Consider the following 14587-nt stretch of genomic DNA (forward strand, 5'->3'; position numbering starts at 1 on the left):
ATTGATGCACAAAATCAATTTTATTCTTGTTAAAACACTCCAAGCACTTTTCAGTGATTTTAATGCAAGTGCGATTTTGATCTGCTGTGAGCAAGTGCAGCACCCATCTTACTCAAAGCTTTTTCATTTGCAATTCTTCATGCAAAATATATCCTACACATTCTTTTGAAATGACTATAGTCTCAGCAATTTCACACACTTTGACTCATCAGTCATCCAATACCATATCGTGCACTTGATCAATGATACACTTTTTTGACATCCTTCACGTGGATCATCTTCAAGGCTGGTAAGGCCATGTTTAAACTCGGCAGCCCATTTCTTCATTCTCAGAAACAAAGGAGAAGAGTGCCCATAAACTTTTATGAATTTCTTTTGGCATTAAATCTTCTTTTACTAAGAATTTTATAACTGCATGATATCCAATTTTATCCATTTCAAGGAATACAGACAACACTTTTGCTTCAGACAGCTGTATAAAACAAGCTACTTAATAGAATGACTTGCAATTTCACATAGATGCTTATGACAGATGTACCAACTTTGGAAAAAAAAACTTGCCGATAGTGTTGCCATCTATGGTCGAGGCCGAGAACTGTTCAGACCACCCTCATAAAACCCACTTTTAATGCTTCGTGACTTTACTTTCTTTTTTTTTAAAAAAAAAAAAATTAGGTACTCTCTTCCAGATATATCAGTGTTTAAGGAGAACATTCATTTTGTAGTTTGCACTAGACTGTTTTTTTTTGGCAAGAATAAGCATGAAAAAATGTGTTTCAAGTTAGATATCAAGATGTGGAGGATGTCAGAATCCTGACCTATTTCTGCACTCAACTAATGACTGAAATAGTCCTCTCTCTGGAATAAAGTTCATTCCCTGCTGTACTTCAAGTCCCTAATCCTTTCCATGCCTTAGCTCTCTAAAAAATAAAAATAAATAAATAAATAAATAAAATATGCTTCTGCAGTCCTTAATAAAAATTGAGTATATGTTCAATAGTTTAAATCAAAATCATCATTTTGCTTACACTGAAAACAAGTGTAAAACATCAGCATTTTCACAGTAGATTTCATAAAAATGAAATAAAAAGAACTTGCTTTCTGCTCAACTATCAGTTGTGCCTTCTGGTTGTCCCTCAATAAGTATGTTGGGTATAGCCTGTGTCCTTCCTTGTTCTCATCTTTCTCACATCCTGATTGTACCATGTTTACTTCACTCAGGGATGAGGTAGATAATTCTTGGCATCAGTAATTTCCTCAAACTTTTGTTTGGACAACTCAGGCAAATCACCTCCTGCACCACCACCACCTCAAATTGCCCATTGCAATTGGCATCAAGATTTTCCTAATATCTTTCTGGCAAAAGATATTGGCAGAGCTGTGTTATGAGAAGGGAGAAGAGTTTGTAAACATGTAGGATACATTTAAGGGATAGAAATGTATAAAAGGGACAGGTTGATTTAAATGGATTTGGTGCGAGTCAGTCAGAGAGACTGTTTCTGAAAGGAGGAACAATGAGTGATGTGAGGAAGAGAGCAGACACATAACAGGTGAAGCAAAAGATCAGGTGAGAAGAACTGGTGAGACAGAAATGACTGTAAATGAGAATATTGGTACTGTGGGTGGTGATGATAGAATGAGAATTCAAGATAGTGAAATGGTGGGAGTCAAGGTGGATGGGGACACACAATATAAGAAGAGTGGATGTCGAAAGTAGTAGTGAATGTATCTATGGGAATGCATATGCTCCAGATGATGATCTTAATATGAAGATCGAAATGCTGGGATATTAAAAGAGTTATTTATAGCATGGTTATAAAGTCCATAATTTCTAAAATGAATGGTTTGATAAGGATGATATCGTGATGGAAATAGAAATGGAAGATTATGATGTTTTCGTGTGGATAGAAATGACAAGAAGGGATGGGAGAGAATGCTGTTGATGTAACAGATGAATTATATCCACACAAAGTGTGGACATAATCAAGAGAAAGCTTGGAATTATAGCAGGAAAAGAGGTATTAAGTGGGAAGGAGATAAATATTGTGTGGGACCTGACCAAAAAATATTTAATAATATTGATATATTCATTTCATTTTGGAATATCCCATGTCCTGAGCAGAAATCCAACAGATATTTGCAAATCTAATAATAATGGCAAATATCTGTTGGATTTCTGCTCAGGACATGGACTGGTTATTACTAACACCATGTTCCAACATAAAAATGTGCACAAATTCATATGGAGAGAAGAGGCAAGGAATAAGAAAAGTCTCATTGACTATGTTATTGTTGATAGTGATGTTTTCTCCCTGGTGCAGGACACCAGAGTGTCAGAGGATTCGAAATTGGAAGTGATCACTATTTAGTCTTGAGCAGGATAAAATTGAATTTGATATTGAAAAGAATAACATGTAAGAAAGTTTTAAAGCGAATAAAAGTTGAGCAGCTTTCAGATGTGAACTGTAGACTAAAATACACAAAGATTATTGAAGAAAAAATGAAAGAGTTTGAGAACAGGAATCAAACCTTGGAGATTCAGTGGCAAACTCTGAAGAAAACATTGATTGATTCTGCCAGAGAGGCATGTGGTGAGGTTGTCTGCAAGGATAAAAAAATCAGAACTCCCTGGTGGACACAGGAAGTTAAAGAGGCAGTGAAGGAAAAGAAGAAAGCATATCAAAAGTTCCTCTCAAATAAGTTAGCTTGTGCTCTTAGAGAATACAGAGACAAATGCAAGAATGCTAAACACTGTGTAAAACTAGCTAAACAAAAGTCATGGGAGGACTTTGGAAAGAATATAGAAAATAAATATCAAGAAGGTGGCAAAATATTCTGGAGGTTGTTGAAGAAGCTTAGAAATGGAGGAAAGAGTGCTGTAAAAGGCATTAGAAATGATAAAGGTGACATGAAAACGGAAGAAAAAGATATTCTCGAAGTATGGAGTAATTACTTTGAAAAACTGCTAAATGAAACAAGCAGTGATGACAGCACAGTGGTAAAAAACACTGACCAGGCATGCAGTCAGGAATACATATCCATACTTGAAGTAGAAAAAGCCATCAAAGGCTTGAAATGTGGAAAGGCAGCAGGAGTAAATGATATTCGACCAGAAATGCTAAAGTATGGTGGTATAAGAGTCTTACAGTGGCTGCACTGCATAGTTCAGAATGCCTGGACAGAGGGACGAATTCCCGATGATTGGAGTAGAGCTCTCATAGTACCCATATATAAAAAGGGAAATAAAACTGCATGTGAGAATTACAGAGGTATTTCCCTACTGAGTGTTCCTGGCAAGATCTATGCAAGTATACTTGAGAAACGGTTGAGAAGAATTGCGGAAGAAAAGCTTGGTGAAGAACAAGCTGGATTCAGGCCAAATAGAGGCTGTCAAGATCAGATCTTCACTTTACGACAAATAGTCGAGAAAGCATGGGAATATAACAAAGATCTGTATTTAAGTTTTGTCGATTTGGAAAAGGCATATGACAAGGTGCCAAGAGAGAAGCTATTCAATACACTGCAGTTATATGGTGTCAATGGGGCATTATATCAAGCAATACTTAGTCTTTATTTGAGTTGTGAGTCAGCAGTTAGAATTGAAGGAAGTACAGGAAGATGGTTTAATGTTAAATCTGGTGTGAGACAAGGATGTACATTATCCCCTCTGTTATTCATTATCTATAGATAATGAATAACAGAGATCACATTATGGATCACAATATATGGATCACATTATGAAGGAAAGTGGTATTAAACATGATCTCAAAATCGGAGATGTTAATGTCAGCTCTTTGCTTTATGCAGATGATGTTATACTTCTAAATAAATCTGCTACAAGTCTGCAGAATTCTCTGACTAAATTGAGTAGCTGTTGTAATAGATATGGTATGAAAGTCAGCAATAAAAGGACAAAGACAATGAAAATAGGCAGAATCATTGAAAATGTCAACTGTATTGTGAATGGAGAACCTGTGGAACAAGTGAAACATTATTATTATTATTGTTCCGGGAAACTCCAAGGAGTCGATAGACCATCGAGGGAGGCCCTAACATCATGTCAAGAACAACTATTCAACATTCACACAGTATCTATCATACCTTGCCTTGAACTCATTCACGGTCGTAGCACCCACAACAGACTCTGGAAGCTTATTCCACTCATTTACCACTCTCCAAGTAAAGAACTTAGCTCTAACACCCTTGTCAATCATGTTCTTTCCCAGCTTCCATGCATGGCCCCTAGTCCTCCCACCACCAGTCATATTTTCAAAAATATCTTCTGGATCAATCTTATAAAAACCCTTCAGTAATTTGAATGTCTCAATCATATCACCCCTCCTTCGCCTATCGTCCAATTTCTGCAACCCACAAATCTTCAACCTATTCTCATAAGGTTCATTCCACAGACCTGCTATCATCTTGGTCACTCGTCTCTGGACCCTCTCCACTTCCTCCCCATCACGAAGAAACCCTGGTGCCCATAACTGGGCACAGAAGTCCAGATTTCAGCTACTTAGGCACGATTTTTACTGAAGATGGTAAATTAAACATAGAAATAGACAACAGAATCAGCAAAGCTTTTATGGTAGGAAGTCAATTGAATAAATTCATATGGAATAAGAGAGAAATTAGTCAGAACACTAAATTAGCTGTATACAAGACAGTGTTCAAACCAGTTTTAACTTATGGATCTGAGAGCTGGGTCAGAAATAAACACTTGACCAAAGACTAGAGACCGCAGATATGAGAGTTTGGGAAAGATTATAGGGGTGAATAGATGGCATCAATGGCAGTATCATATTAAAAACGAGGATATTAGGAAAGAACTTGGCATTGTCAGCATCCAGGAATGCGTTAGCAGAGCTAATCTCAGATGGTATGGTCACTTAAATAGAATGGGAGAGGAAAGATTAGCAAAACAAGTGTTCTCTGCCAGGTTGGCAGCAAAACGACCCAGAGGAAGACCAAGATATAGGTGGATTGATACGGTACAAAGTGCCTTAGATGATAGAAATATAAAATCTGATAATGTTGGAGTCTTGACAAGTAACAGACTGATTTGGAGGAAAATTGTAGATAGGAAGTTAGTAATGATGTAATTTTTTTCATGTAGTACCTATCATATCCTGTACACCCCTTGAGGGTACATGGCAGGAAATTGATGATGACAATATTGATATATTCTGAAGGTCAAAAGACTGAATAAATTATGCATCAAATGGATGAACGAAAGGAATAAGCATACAATTTGGAAGAAGAGGATATGTTGGAGCCAGCACGAGGAGTATAAAGAGCAGACCAAGAAGGTGCCTCAGATATTTTTTTAAGAACAGCGAAACTATAGTATGAGCAGAAATTAGCAAATCAGACCAAGAATAAACCTTAGAGAGTTTTTTAGACATATGGAAAGTAGAAGGAAGAATGATTATGGTAAGCTGATGTTAATGGATGATAAACGGAGAATGGTAACTGCTGCAGAAGACATTGTCGAGGTATTCAGTGAAAAATTTACAAGGGTGTTTGATCTTCATTATAATGAAATCATGAAAATCTCAAGTGTACAGGAAATAGGAGAGGATGGATTAATTGTATTTTGGAGGAGGTATATAAGGAAGCAAATAAAGTTTATGTAAATAGAGCAATAAGATTTGATGTCATATCACTACGTGCCAATGTTCCATTGGCAATAGCATTGACATGCCTGTTTAATAAGAGTCTTATATCATCATATCTCATCTTCTTATATCATCTTATATCATCAGCACAGGTTCTAAGAGAGTGGAAAGATGATAAAATTGTAAAATTGTTCCACTGCATAAAGGTGGTGATAAGGACCTACCTACAAATTATAGGCCAATCTGTGTATCTGGAGTTGTGGTTAAGATGCTGAAAAGATTGGTAAGATCGAGGATACACAAATGGTTCATTTTCAGCATGGGTTTTTTAAAGGGAGATCATGTGCAAGGTGACAAATACCTTGGACAGGTTAGATGCATATACAGTGGTATACTGAAATTTTGCAAAAGCTTGTCATAGACCGATACATGACAAACTAGAAAATAAACTGAAATGAATACGATTCATTAATAGACTTTCAGATCTTTAATTTTCTCTACCTCCTTTAAAGTTTTATAGTGAATTGGATCAGTGACTGATTGTCAGTTAGGAATCAGAAAGTTGTATTTAGAGATGCAGTATGCTGAAAGATGAAAGTCACTAGTGGTTTCAGGGGTCTATACTGGAGCTATTCTTGATGAATTTCTATATTAATGATATTGGGATGGGTTTAACTGCGATATGCTACTCTTTGCAGATGATAGAAAATTTGGCAGAGCTATGAATAGTCAAGCAGATGTTATGGCTTTACAAGAAGACTTGAATGGATTGTATGAATGAATGGGCAGGTAAGTGAAACATTCAGTTCAAAGTTGCAGAATGTAAGGTTTTGCAATTTGGTAAGCAATGATGGGATGCAAAAGATACAGAAAGATACAGTTGGCATGAAAACTTTAAACGAGGTAGAGGAAATGAGAGAGCTGAATTCTTGGCAGACAATGACTTGATATTCAGGGGCCGCATTGTAGAAGTTGTGAAGTTGACACGCCAGATAATGGCAGTTGGAAATATCCTTTTCCAACTAGGATATGTTGGAAAAGGTCCAGAGAAATTTTACAAAGTTTGTGAGAGGTCTCTGGAATGTGAATTGCCAAGACAGACTGAAAAAATGTAATTTACAAAGTCTCATCAATAAGAGGAGCAGGCAGTGGATATGATGAGGACATATAAGTTAGTCAGAGATTGTTATCAAGTTAAAGTCTGTAAAAATTTTTCATAGACTGGGAGAAAGGAAGAACAAGAAACAATCTCTGGAAACTGTATAAGGAGGGTGTGAGCAGAGGAGTGAGAAGTTTATTTGTATTTAGAGTGGTTGGTGAGTGGAATGAATTGCCTGAATGTGTTGTGAATGTGGACAAATTGAATTAGTTTAAGGCACAGTGGGATCTTCTTGATGTGTGATAGTGTGTACCTCTGACAATGAGTTTCTGACTCCATCATGGAGGTGAGATGTTAATAATAATGCTGTCAAATTGGAAGAGTCACTCACATACTTTTTTTCTCACTGAGTACAATCAGCATCTCTTTATCTCTTTATATAATCATAATAATAAATTATTATTATTATGATTCGGGCCTCTATGGAGTCACAAGACTGATCGCGGGAGGCCCACCATAGAAAACACAGTCTGTCATACCACTCTTTGACCTCATTGACTGTTCGTGATCTCATCACTCCATGGTTCAACCACACTCCATGCAAAGAAACCACTCCTTGCCCTCTTGGTCACAACTTCCTTTTGTAACTTCCAGGGATGGCTCCTTCCCCCTGTTCCACAAAACAAAAGAACTCTTAGTGTCAGCCCTGTAACAACCTCTCAATAGTTTAAGTCTCAATCATATCACCTCTCCTATCTACGAAACTCTGTAATACACATTACCTCAGTCTATCTTCATACCTAACATTGTACTGTCCTGATACGATTGTTATTATCTGCCTCTGCACTCTTTCTAAATTATCCCCATCAAATCCTGAGGATCAAATTTTATAACAATATTCCAAGTGTGGTCTGATCAGGGCTTTAATCTAATCTAATCCTGTGGCCTCCTATTTTAAGAGGGTTGCAGCTGATGAACAGTCTGTCATACCATTCTTTGACCTCAGGGCTTTATACAATGAAATTACAACTCTTATTTCTGTAGGTCAGCATCCTTCTCGGTATTGTAACAACCCCCTTGGTTACCTTCACTGCTTTTGCAATATGTTCCTTGAATTTCAGGTTTTTATCAATCATCAATCCCCCTGGATCCCTCGACTTCCCAATTTCTTCAGTACAATTCCACCAGTAGAGGAAGAAGCCTCCCATCAGTGTGTCCCAAACTTCAAGACTTTACATTTAGCTGAATTGAATTGAGACATCCCATTCATTTGCCATTCATCTGTCCAGTTTATTCAAATCCTCTTGCAGCGCTACCACATCTGCACTATTAATAATAACCCTTTCCAGATTCATATCATCTGCAAACTGAATATCCCCCCCCCCCCTGCAATCCATTGACAATATCATTGATATAAAGCTTAAACAATACAGGTCTCAGTATTGAGCCCTGTGGGACACCACTTGTAACCTTCTGCCTCTTTGATACTCCTTCTTCCCCACAACTCTCTGATGCCTATCGGGTAGCTAATCCTGAATCCATTTCACTAACCAGATATCTAAACCCCTGTGCTGCAACTTAAATTCAAATCCAATAGAAAAAGAAAAAAAAGCAGAATATCACTTTCACTCAACTGCATATGTCACTTTATTATAAACGGCAATCATATTACTAATGCATCAGCCCCTTAACAAATCCATGTTGACTCTCACAGATAACATTACCCTAATCTGCCCAATACTGTAAATGATCCCTCACTAATTTCTCCAAGATTTTAATAACTTCTGATGAAATACTGGTGGTAGCAAACTGGAAGTTTGACACTTCAAGTTTGCTACCATCATTGTGCAATGGCACCATCTTACCCTCCTTCTGACCAATGGATACCTTTCTCATGGCCAGATTTTCATTGAAAAGCCAGATCAAGAGCTGTCAGTTCTTCAGCACATTTTCTCAAAACCAGTGGTGCAATTTCATCCAATCCCACTGCTTTGTTGACATTCAGAGTACTCAGTATTTGAAACACAGTCTCCTCTTGCACTTCTAAACTTTAAACCAGCTGCTATCCCTGTAGTATTAAATCCTTTCCTTTCCTACTTCTCTAGGATGAAATACCCAATAAAATGTTCATTGGACAACTCCACTATATTCTTTGTATCAGTCACTCTTTGGTCATTTTCATCCATCTGTCATTCTTCCATAATAATTTCTTCTCTTACTGGCCACATAGCAAAAAAATTTAGGATTTGCTTTGGATTTCAGGGCCAATCTCTTCTCATATTCCAGTTTTGCCTTCCTTACCCTATTAGTTGCTCTCCTGGCCTGAGTCTTATATTCTTCATGCTTCTTCTTCCCACCCATCTCTTTATGTCTCTTCTATAACCTCTTTTTTTTTTTTTTTTTACCTAAAATTCCTGTTTGATATTTTTTGTCATGCACTTTACACCAAATTGTGTATCTTCTTCACTCAGGAGGCATGGGGCTATGACTACCTCATCCTTGGGATGGGTACGGTTTGGAAGGGCTTAGGACAGCTCTGTAATAGTCCAATAGGCCTAAAACAAAAAACGGAAGAAGAAGAAGGTAAAATTTCTCCATGTAGATTTAATATATTGTATTTAAAACAGTAATATATAATATAGTTTCCTGGGATGATCCCTTGTTCTCTTCCTTCCTGCCACGTACTGAAAAAAAAAAAATCTTCAGTGTCAATGCTATAAACCTCTTTTGATAACTTATGCTGCTATCATGTTTCATGTTTGAAGTTTTCGAAGTCCATAGACTTTCAATCTATACTCATAGGGAGCATTCCATAGACCTGACATAATCTTGACCACTTGCCTTTGGATCCTCTCCACCACTTTTTCATCTCCACTGCATCCAGGTGACTAGATCTGTGCATAGTAGTCCAGATGTGGCTTTATTATAGCCTTATAAAGGGGAATAATAATAACCTCCCTATTCTAACATGTCAGTTTGTTCTTCAACACCTAAGTGACTTCATGTGCTTTTTTTGGTTACCTTTGCAGAATACACTCTCAACTTCAACTATCTCTCTCTCTCTTCACAACCACTGCTAATTTGTGTCTTCATTAATTTCCTTCAGTTCAGTTCCATCACTCTAAGATGGTTGGCGATCTCTTCATCCCAAAGTGCAGATGTGGTTCCATCATCACCTTACACATGGCCATTAAACCAGCAACCCATACTGCTAGTTTATTTAAGTCATCTTGCAGGATCTCTACATCATTTTTATTGATCCCCACTCTTTCTAGTTTTGCATCATCAGCAAATCACTGAATATTTTGCATAAAATCATTTCTTATGTCATTGGTGTACAAATTAATCAACTGAGGACCAAGTACTGAGGTCCTTTGTGTGTACATCACTGGTCACTTGCCTTTTCCTGGATTTAACTCTGGGACAAGGTAGGTGCTTAGATTCATATGCATCCCCATTTGATCCAATTTATGCAACAGACTTTTATGTGCAAATCCTGTCAAATTCCTTTGTAAAGCCCAGGTAGTATCACTGAATATCCATTTCCTTTATCTAACTCTATTGTTATTTTATTATAAAAAGTAAGCAAATTACCAGGGCAAAATCTACCCTGAACAAAACCATGTTGTGTCGCATTCCTATCCATCCAGTCATGAATTCTGTCCTTTACCTTTTTCTCCAATACTTTAGCCACCAATCCTGAGATACTGATTGGCCTGTAATTTGCTACTTGGAGCCTTCTTCATGCAATGGGACTATTTCATCCTCTTTTCACTCCACTGGCCTCCCAGAATTGAGGTTTAAATTAAACAACTTGATCAGTAGAAAAGAAAAGTCCCTTGCATATTCTTATAGTAGATGAGATGATATGTCATCTTATTCCATGGCTGTGTTCACATGAAGGTTTTGCAATACCCTAAGCACCTCCAATTCATATACCTCTTTTCTCACATCTGTCAGTGCCATGTCTTGTGCTGCCATATCATCATCCCTATGGTATACCGTTGCAGAATGATCAGCCAGTACCTTAACTGTTTCATATGCTTCTGTTACCTCCCTCCCATTAGCATTCATTAAAGCCATACTTCCATAGTCATACTCCCTTTTACTTGTCACATAGTGAAAGGAGTCTTTGGGATTCTTTTGGGCTTGCCTGCACTTAATAAGCTTTTATCTTCCTAACCATATAGGTCATCCTTCTTACCTGCACCTTTACTGGTTATTTGTATTCTGATCACTTTTTTCTTTATATTCTTTCCACAAATTTTTCTTATTCTACAACTTCAGCCTAATGAAATTATTCATCTGACTCCTACCTAATTTATCTCCTAACTCTGGGTATATAATCTGATAATAATTAAAAGAAACACACGTCTTAACCACAGTGAAAATTATTTAATTGTAAATATTTCATCCTAAGCATCTTAGGACATCATCAGTACAGTAGTTTAAAACAATAATAGGAATAACATACAGTTAGGGCGCATGATTACAATAGAATCTCATTAAACGTGCGTAATGTGCTACAGAAGTAAAAAATAAAAAATTAAAAAAAACTTTTCTTTTTTTTTTCTGTAGGATGAAATATTTACAATTAAATAATATTCACTGTGGTTAATACATGTGTTTCTTTTAATTATGATTGCACCACAGGTTTTGTTATTTAAAATAATAATCTGATAATGCTTACTTGGAACATCTTAAATCACTGCCATCATCTGGTCCCTTACAAAATCCTATGCTATGGTACTACTCTAAGCTGACTCATCTGCTTACCATAATCACCTACTTTGTACTTCCACATTTACCATTCCTTAACAGAAACATCTGCAGGTCTGATATTCTTCCAGGTCTAGACCACATTGTTGCTCTCCACAAGTGGATGTTGTGGCTAGATTGGTTAATTCTCTGATGCTATTACAAGATTACGTTCTCTGGAACCATGACTCCACTCTGTTATATGCTGTTCTCCATTCCTCCAATGCATGCTGACTTGAATAATTGCAGAAGTGGCAACAGCTTCTGCAATTATTTGCAATTATGCAAATATAGTAGTATTAAAGACCAAGCGAACAAAAAAGAAAAATAAGTTAAGAAGAAAATTATTTGCAGAGACCCAGAGATCAGAGAAGTAGTTAATGAAAGTGTGTCAAAATCATATTTCCCTGGAGCTAAAATTCATGATATTATTCATGCCATCCGGAGCAAATAACCAAGTAATAACCAAGATTAGAACCAAGTTCTAATCTTGGTTAGAACAAATGACTTGAGAGGCAAGAAGTATTCTATGAGGGAGAATGTAAAGGAGTTGTTAGAAGTGGTAAAAACTGAAGAGTGAGTGGATGAAAATTGCAATGTAAGTCTCCTACCATGCTATGACAGATGTGAACTGTGAACAGGAGGGTATTGCTAGCTAATGAGTCTATATGTAGGTTGTGCCGAAAGAATAATGACCTGCTGATGGACTGCATCTAATTGGTTTTGGTTGTTAGGTGTCTTGATCATGCTAAAGCACAAATTCAGGAAAGCTTAAGCAATTAGGGTGGAAGCAACTGAGTTAGGAGATAAGCAGGAGAGTGGCTGTTCATTTGAAGTGGTCTGATGTGAGATTAAGGCCAGTAAGACAAAATGTAGAGTTGATTGTTGCTATAGGCCAGGAAGTTCCACGGATGATCTGCAAAGACATGCATCACCATATTAGTGCAATGAGTACACATTAAATGATTATTATGAGTGACTTCAACTATGGAGATATGAGGGGGGAGTTGAAAGTTCTTGGCCTCGACTATAGATGGCAACACTATCGGCAAGATTTTTTTGTTCTAAGTTGGTACATCTGTCATAAGTATCGATGTGAAATTGCAAATCATTCTATCAAGCAGTTTGTTTTATGCAGCTGTCTGAAGCAAAAGTGTTGTCTGTATCCCTTGAAAGGAATAAAATTGAGTATCCTGCAGTTATAAAATTCTTTGCAAAAAGGGTTTAACGGCAAAAGAAATTCATTCAAAGTTCATAAAAGTTTATGAACTTTGAATGAATTTAAACATGGCCGCACCAGCCTTGAAGATGATCCATGTGAAGGATGTCCAAAAAGTGTAACAATACCAGAAATCATTGATCAAGTGCACGATATGGAATTGGAAGACTGGCAAGTCGAAGTGCATGAAATTGCTGAGACTATAGGCATTTCAAAAGAATGTGTAGGATATATTTTGCATGAAGAATTGCATATGAAAAAGCTTTCCGCAAGATGGATGCTGCACTTGCTCACAGCAGATCAAAAATGCACTTGCATGAAAATCTCTGAACAGTGCTTGGAGCATTTTGACAAGAATAAAACTGATTTTGTGCATCGATTTATTACTATGGATGAGACTTGGATTCACCGTTATTGCACACCAGAATCCAAACATCAGTCAAAACAGTGGACGGAAGCCAGTTGTTCAGCGCTAAAGAAGACAAGTCAGTTCCATCAGTAGGAAAGGTCATGGCATCGGTGTTTTGGGATGATAAAGGTATTTTGTTTATTAATTATCTTGAAAATGGTAAAATAATAACCAGGGAATATTATTCTGATTTTTTAACCAGACTAGAAGAAAAAATTTGTGAGAAAAGACCCGGTTTGCAGAAGAAAAAAAACATATTTCATCAGGATAATGCACCTTCCCACAAAAGTGTTTTGGCAATGGGAAAATTAAGGGATCTGCACTATGAATTGTTGGAACATCCACTCTATTCCCCAGATTTGCTCCCTCTGACTTCTATTTCTTCCCAAAACTAAAACTCTTCCTCGCTGGTCAGCATTTTTCTTTGAATCAAGAGGTGACTGCAGCTGTAGAGGGGTATTTTGCAGATCTTACCGTGAACAACTACAGTGGTGGGCTAAATGACACTGGAGTATCTGGAATAAATGAATTAGTCGTAAGGGCAATTATGTCAAAAAATAAAAATAATTTTGAAATTATAAATTTGTTTTTTCACTGTTAGGCCAAGAACTTTTTAGACCACCCTCGTAGACTGGAAAGAAGAAAGATCACATGGCAGGAAGGAAATAGAATACTAAGAAATAATTATTTAAAGAAGCATGTGATGGTGGGGACTGAGAGTTTGAGAGTATTTGACCTAGTCATAGGATCAGAAGATCTATCCCTAACCAAGATGATCACATTGCCTCAGATTGGTGAAAACGAACATGTAGTCTTGACTTGAGAGATTCTAAAATATGAGGAATATTCTTTCAAGAAGGGGTTATTGTGGAACTACAAGGCTGATGATTATGACAAGCTTAGGAAGAAGAAGTAGCTTAAATCTGTGCCATAGCATAAAACACTGCAGGGTAAGGATTTTAGTAGTGCATAGGAGATACTTAAAGGTCATCTAGAGGAAATAATATTAAATTATATAACTAATGTAAGGAGGGTTAGTCGGATATGAGTTAGATTAATGAGTAATAAAAAAAAAGTATGAACTGAAGAAGAAGAAATGCTGTGGAGGGTATATAAAGAGGAAGGTGACCTGCAAACTCATGAACAGTACAAGGCTCAGGGAAGAAAGGTTACTAGCATGACAAGGAAAACAAAATCAGATTATGAGAAGAATCTAGGCAATCAGTCCAAAGGAAATCCCAAAGAATTTATTGTTTAGGATTTCCTTTGGACTGATTTTATCCTTCTAAGCAGCCCCCTGACATCTACTCTGACTTGCTCTTTGTCCTCTGTCAAATCATTCGTACCGATTGAACCAACAATGCCTTTGCTTGATCCCTCCTCATATCCAATGTTTCAATCACTCTATTCATTTTACCACCTGGAAAACATACCTTGTGCATCCTATCATCCAGCACACCTTTAATAATGGAGTCACCATATAA

At 37.0% G+C, this 14587-nt stretch overlaps 1 protein-coding gene across 1 annotated transcript in view; it reads left to right on the forward strand.

The window, feature by feature from the left end:
- Positions 1–14587, forward strand: part of LOC150099804 (sodium channel protein para-like) — a 1646355-nt gene that overhangs the window by 321162 nt on the left and 1310606 nt on the right. The window lies entirely within an intron of this gene.

This window comes from Typopeltis vanoorti, chromosome 14, assembly GCF_054136105.1.
Source record: "Typopeltis vanoorti isolate ZY-2024b chromosome 14, IOZ_Tvanoo_1.0, whole genome shotgun sequence".
Classification (NCBI taxonomy): domain Eukaryota; kingdom Metazoa; phylum Arthropoda; class Arachnida; order Uropygi; family Thelyphonidae; genus Typopeltis; species Typopeltis vanoorti.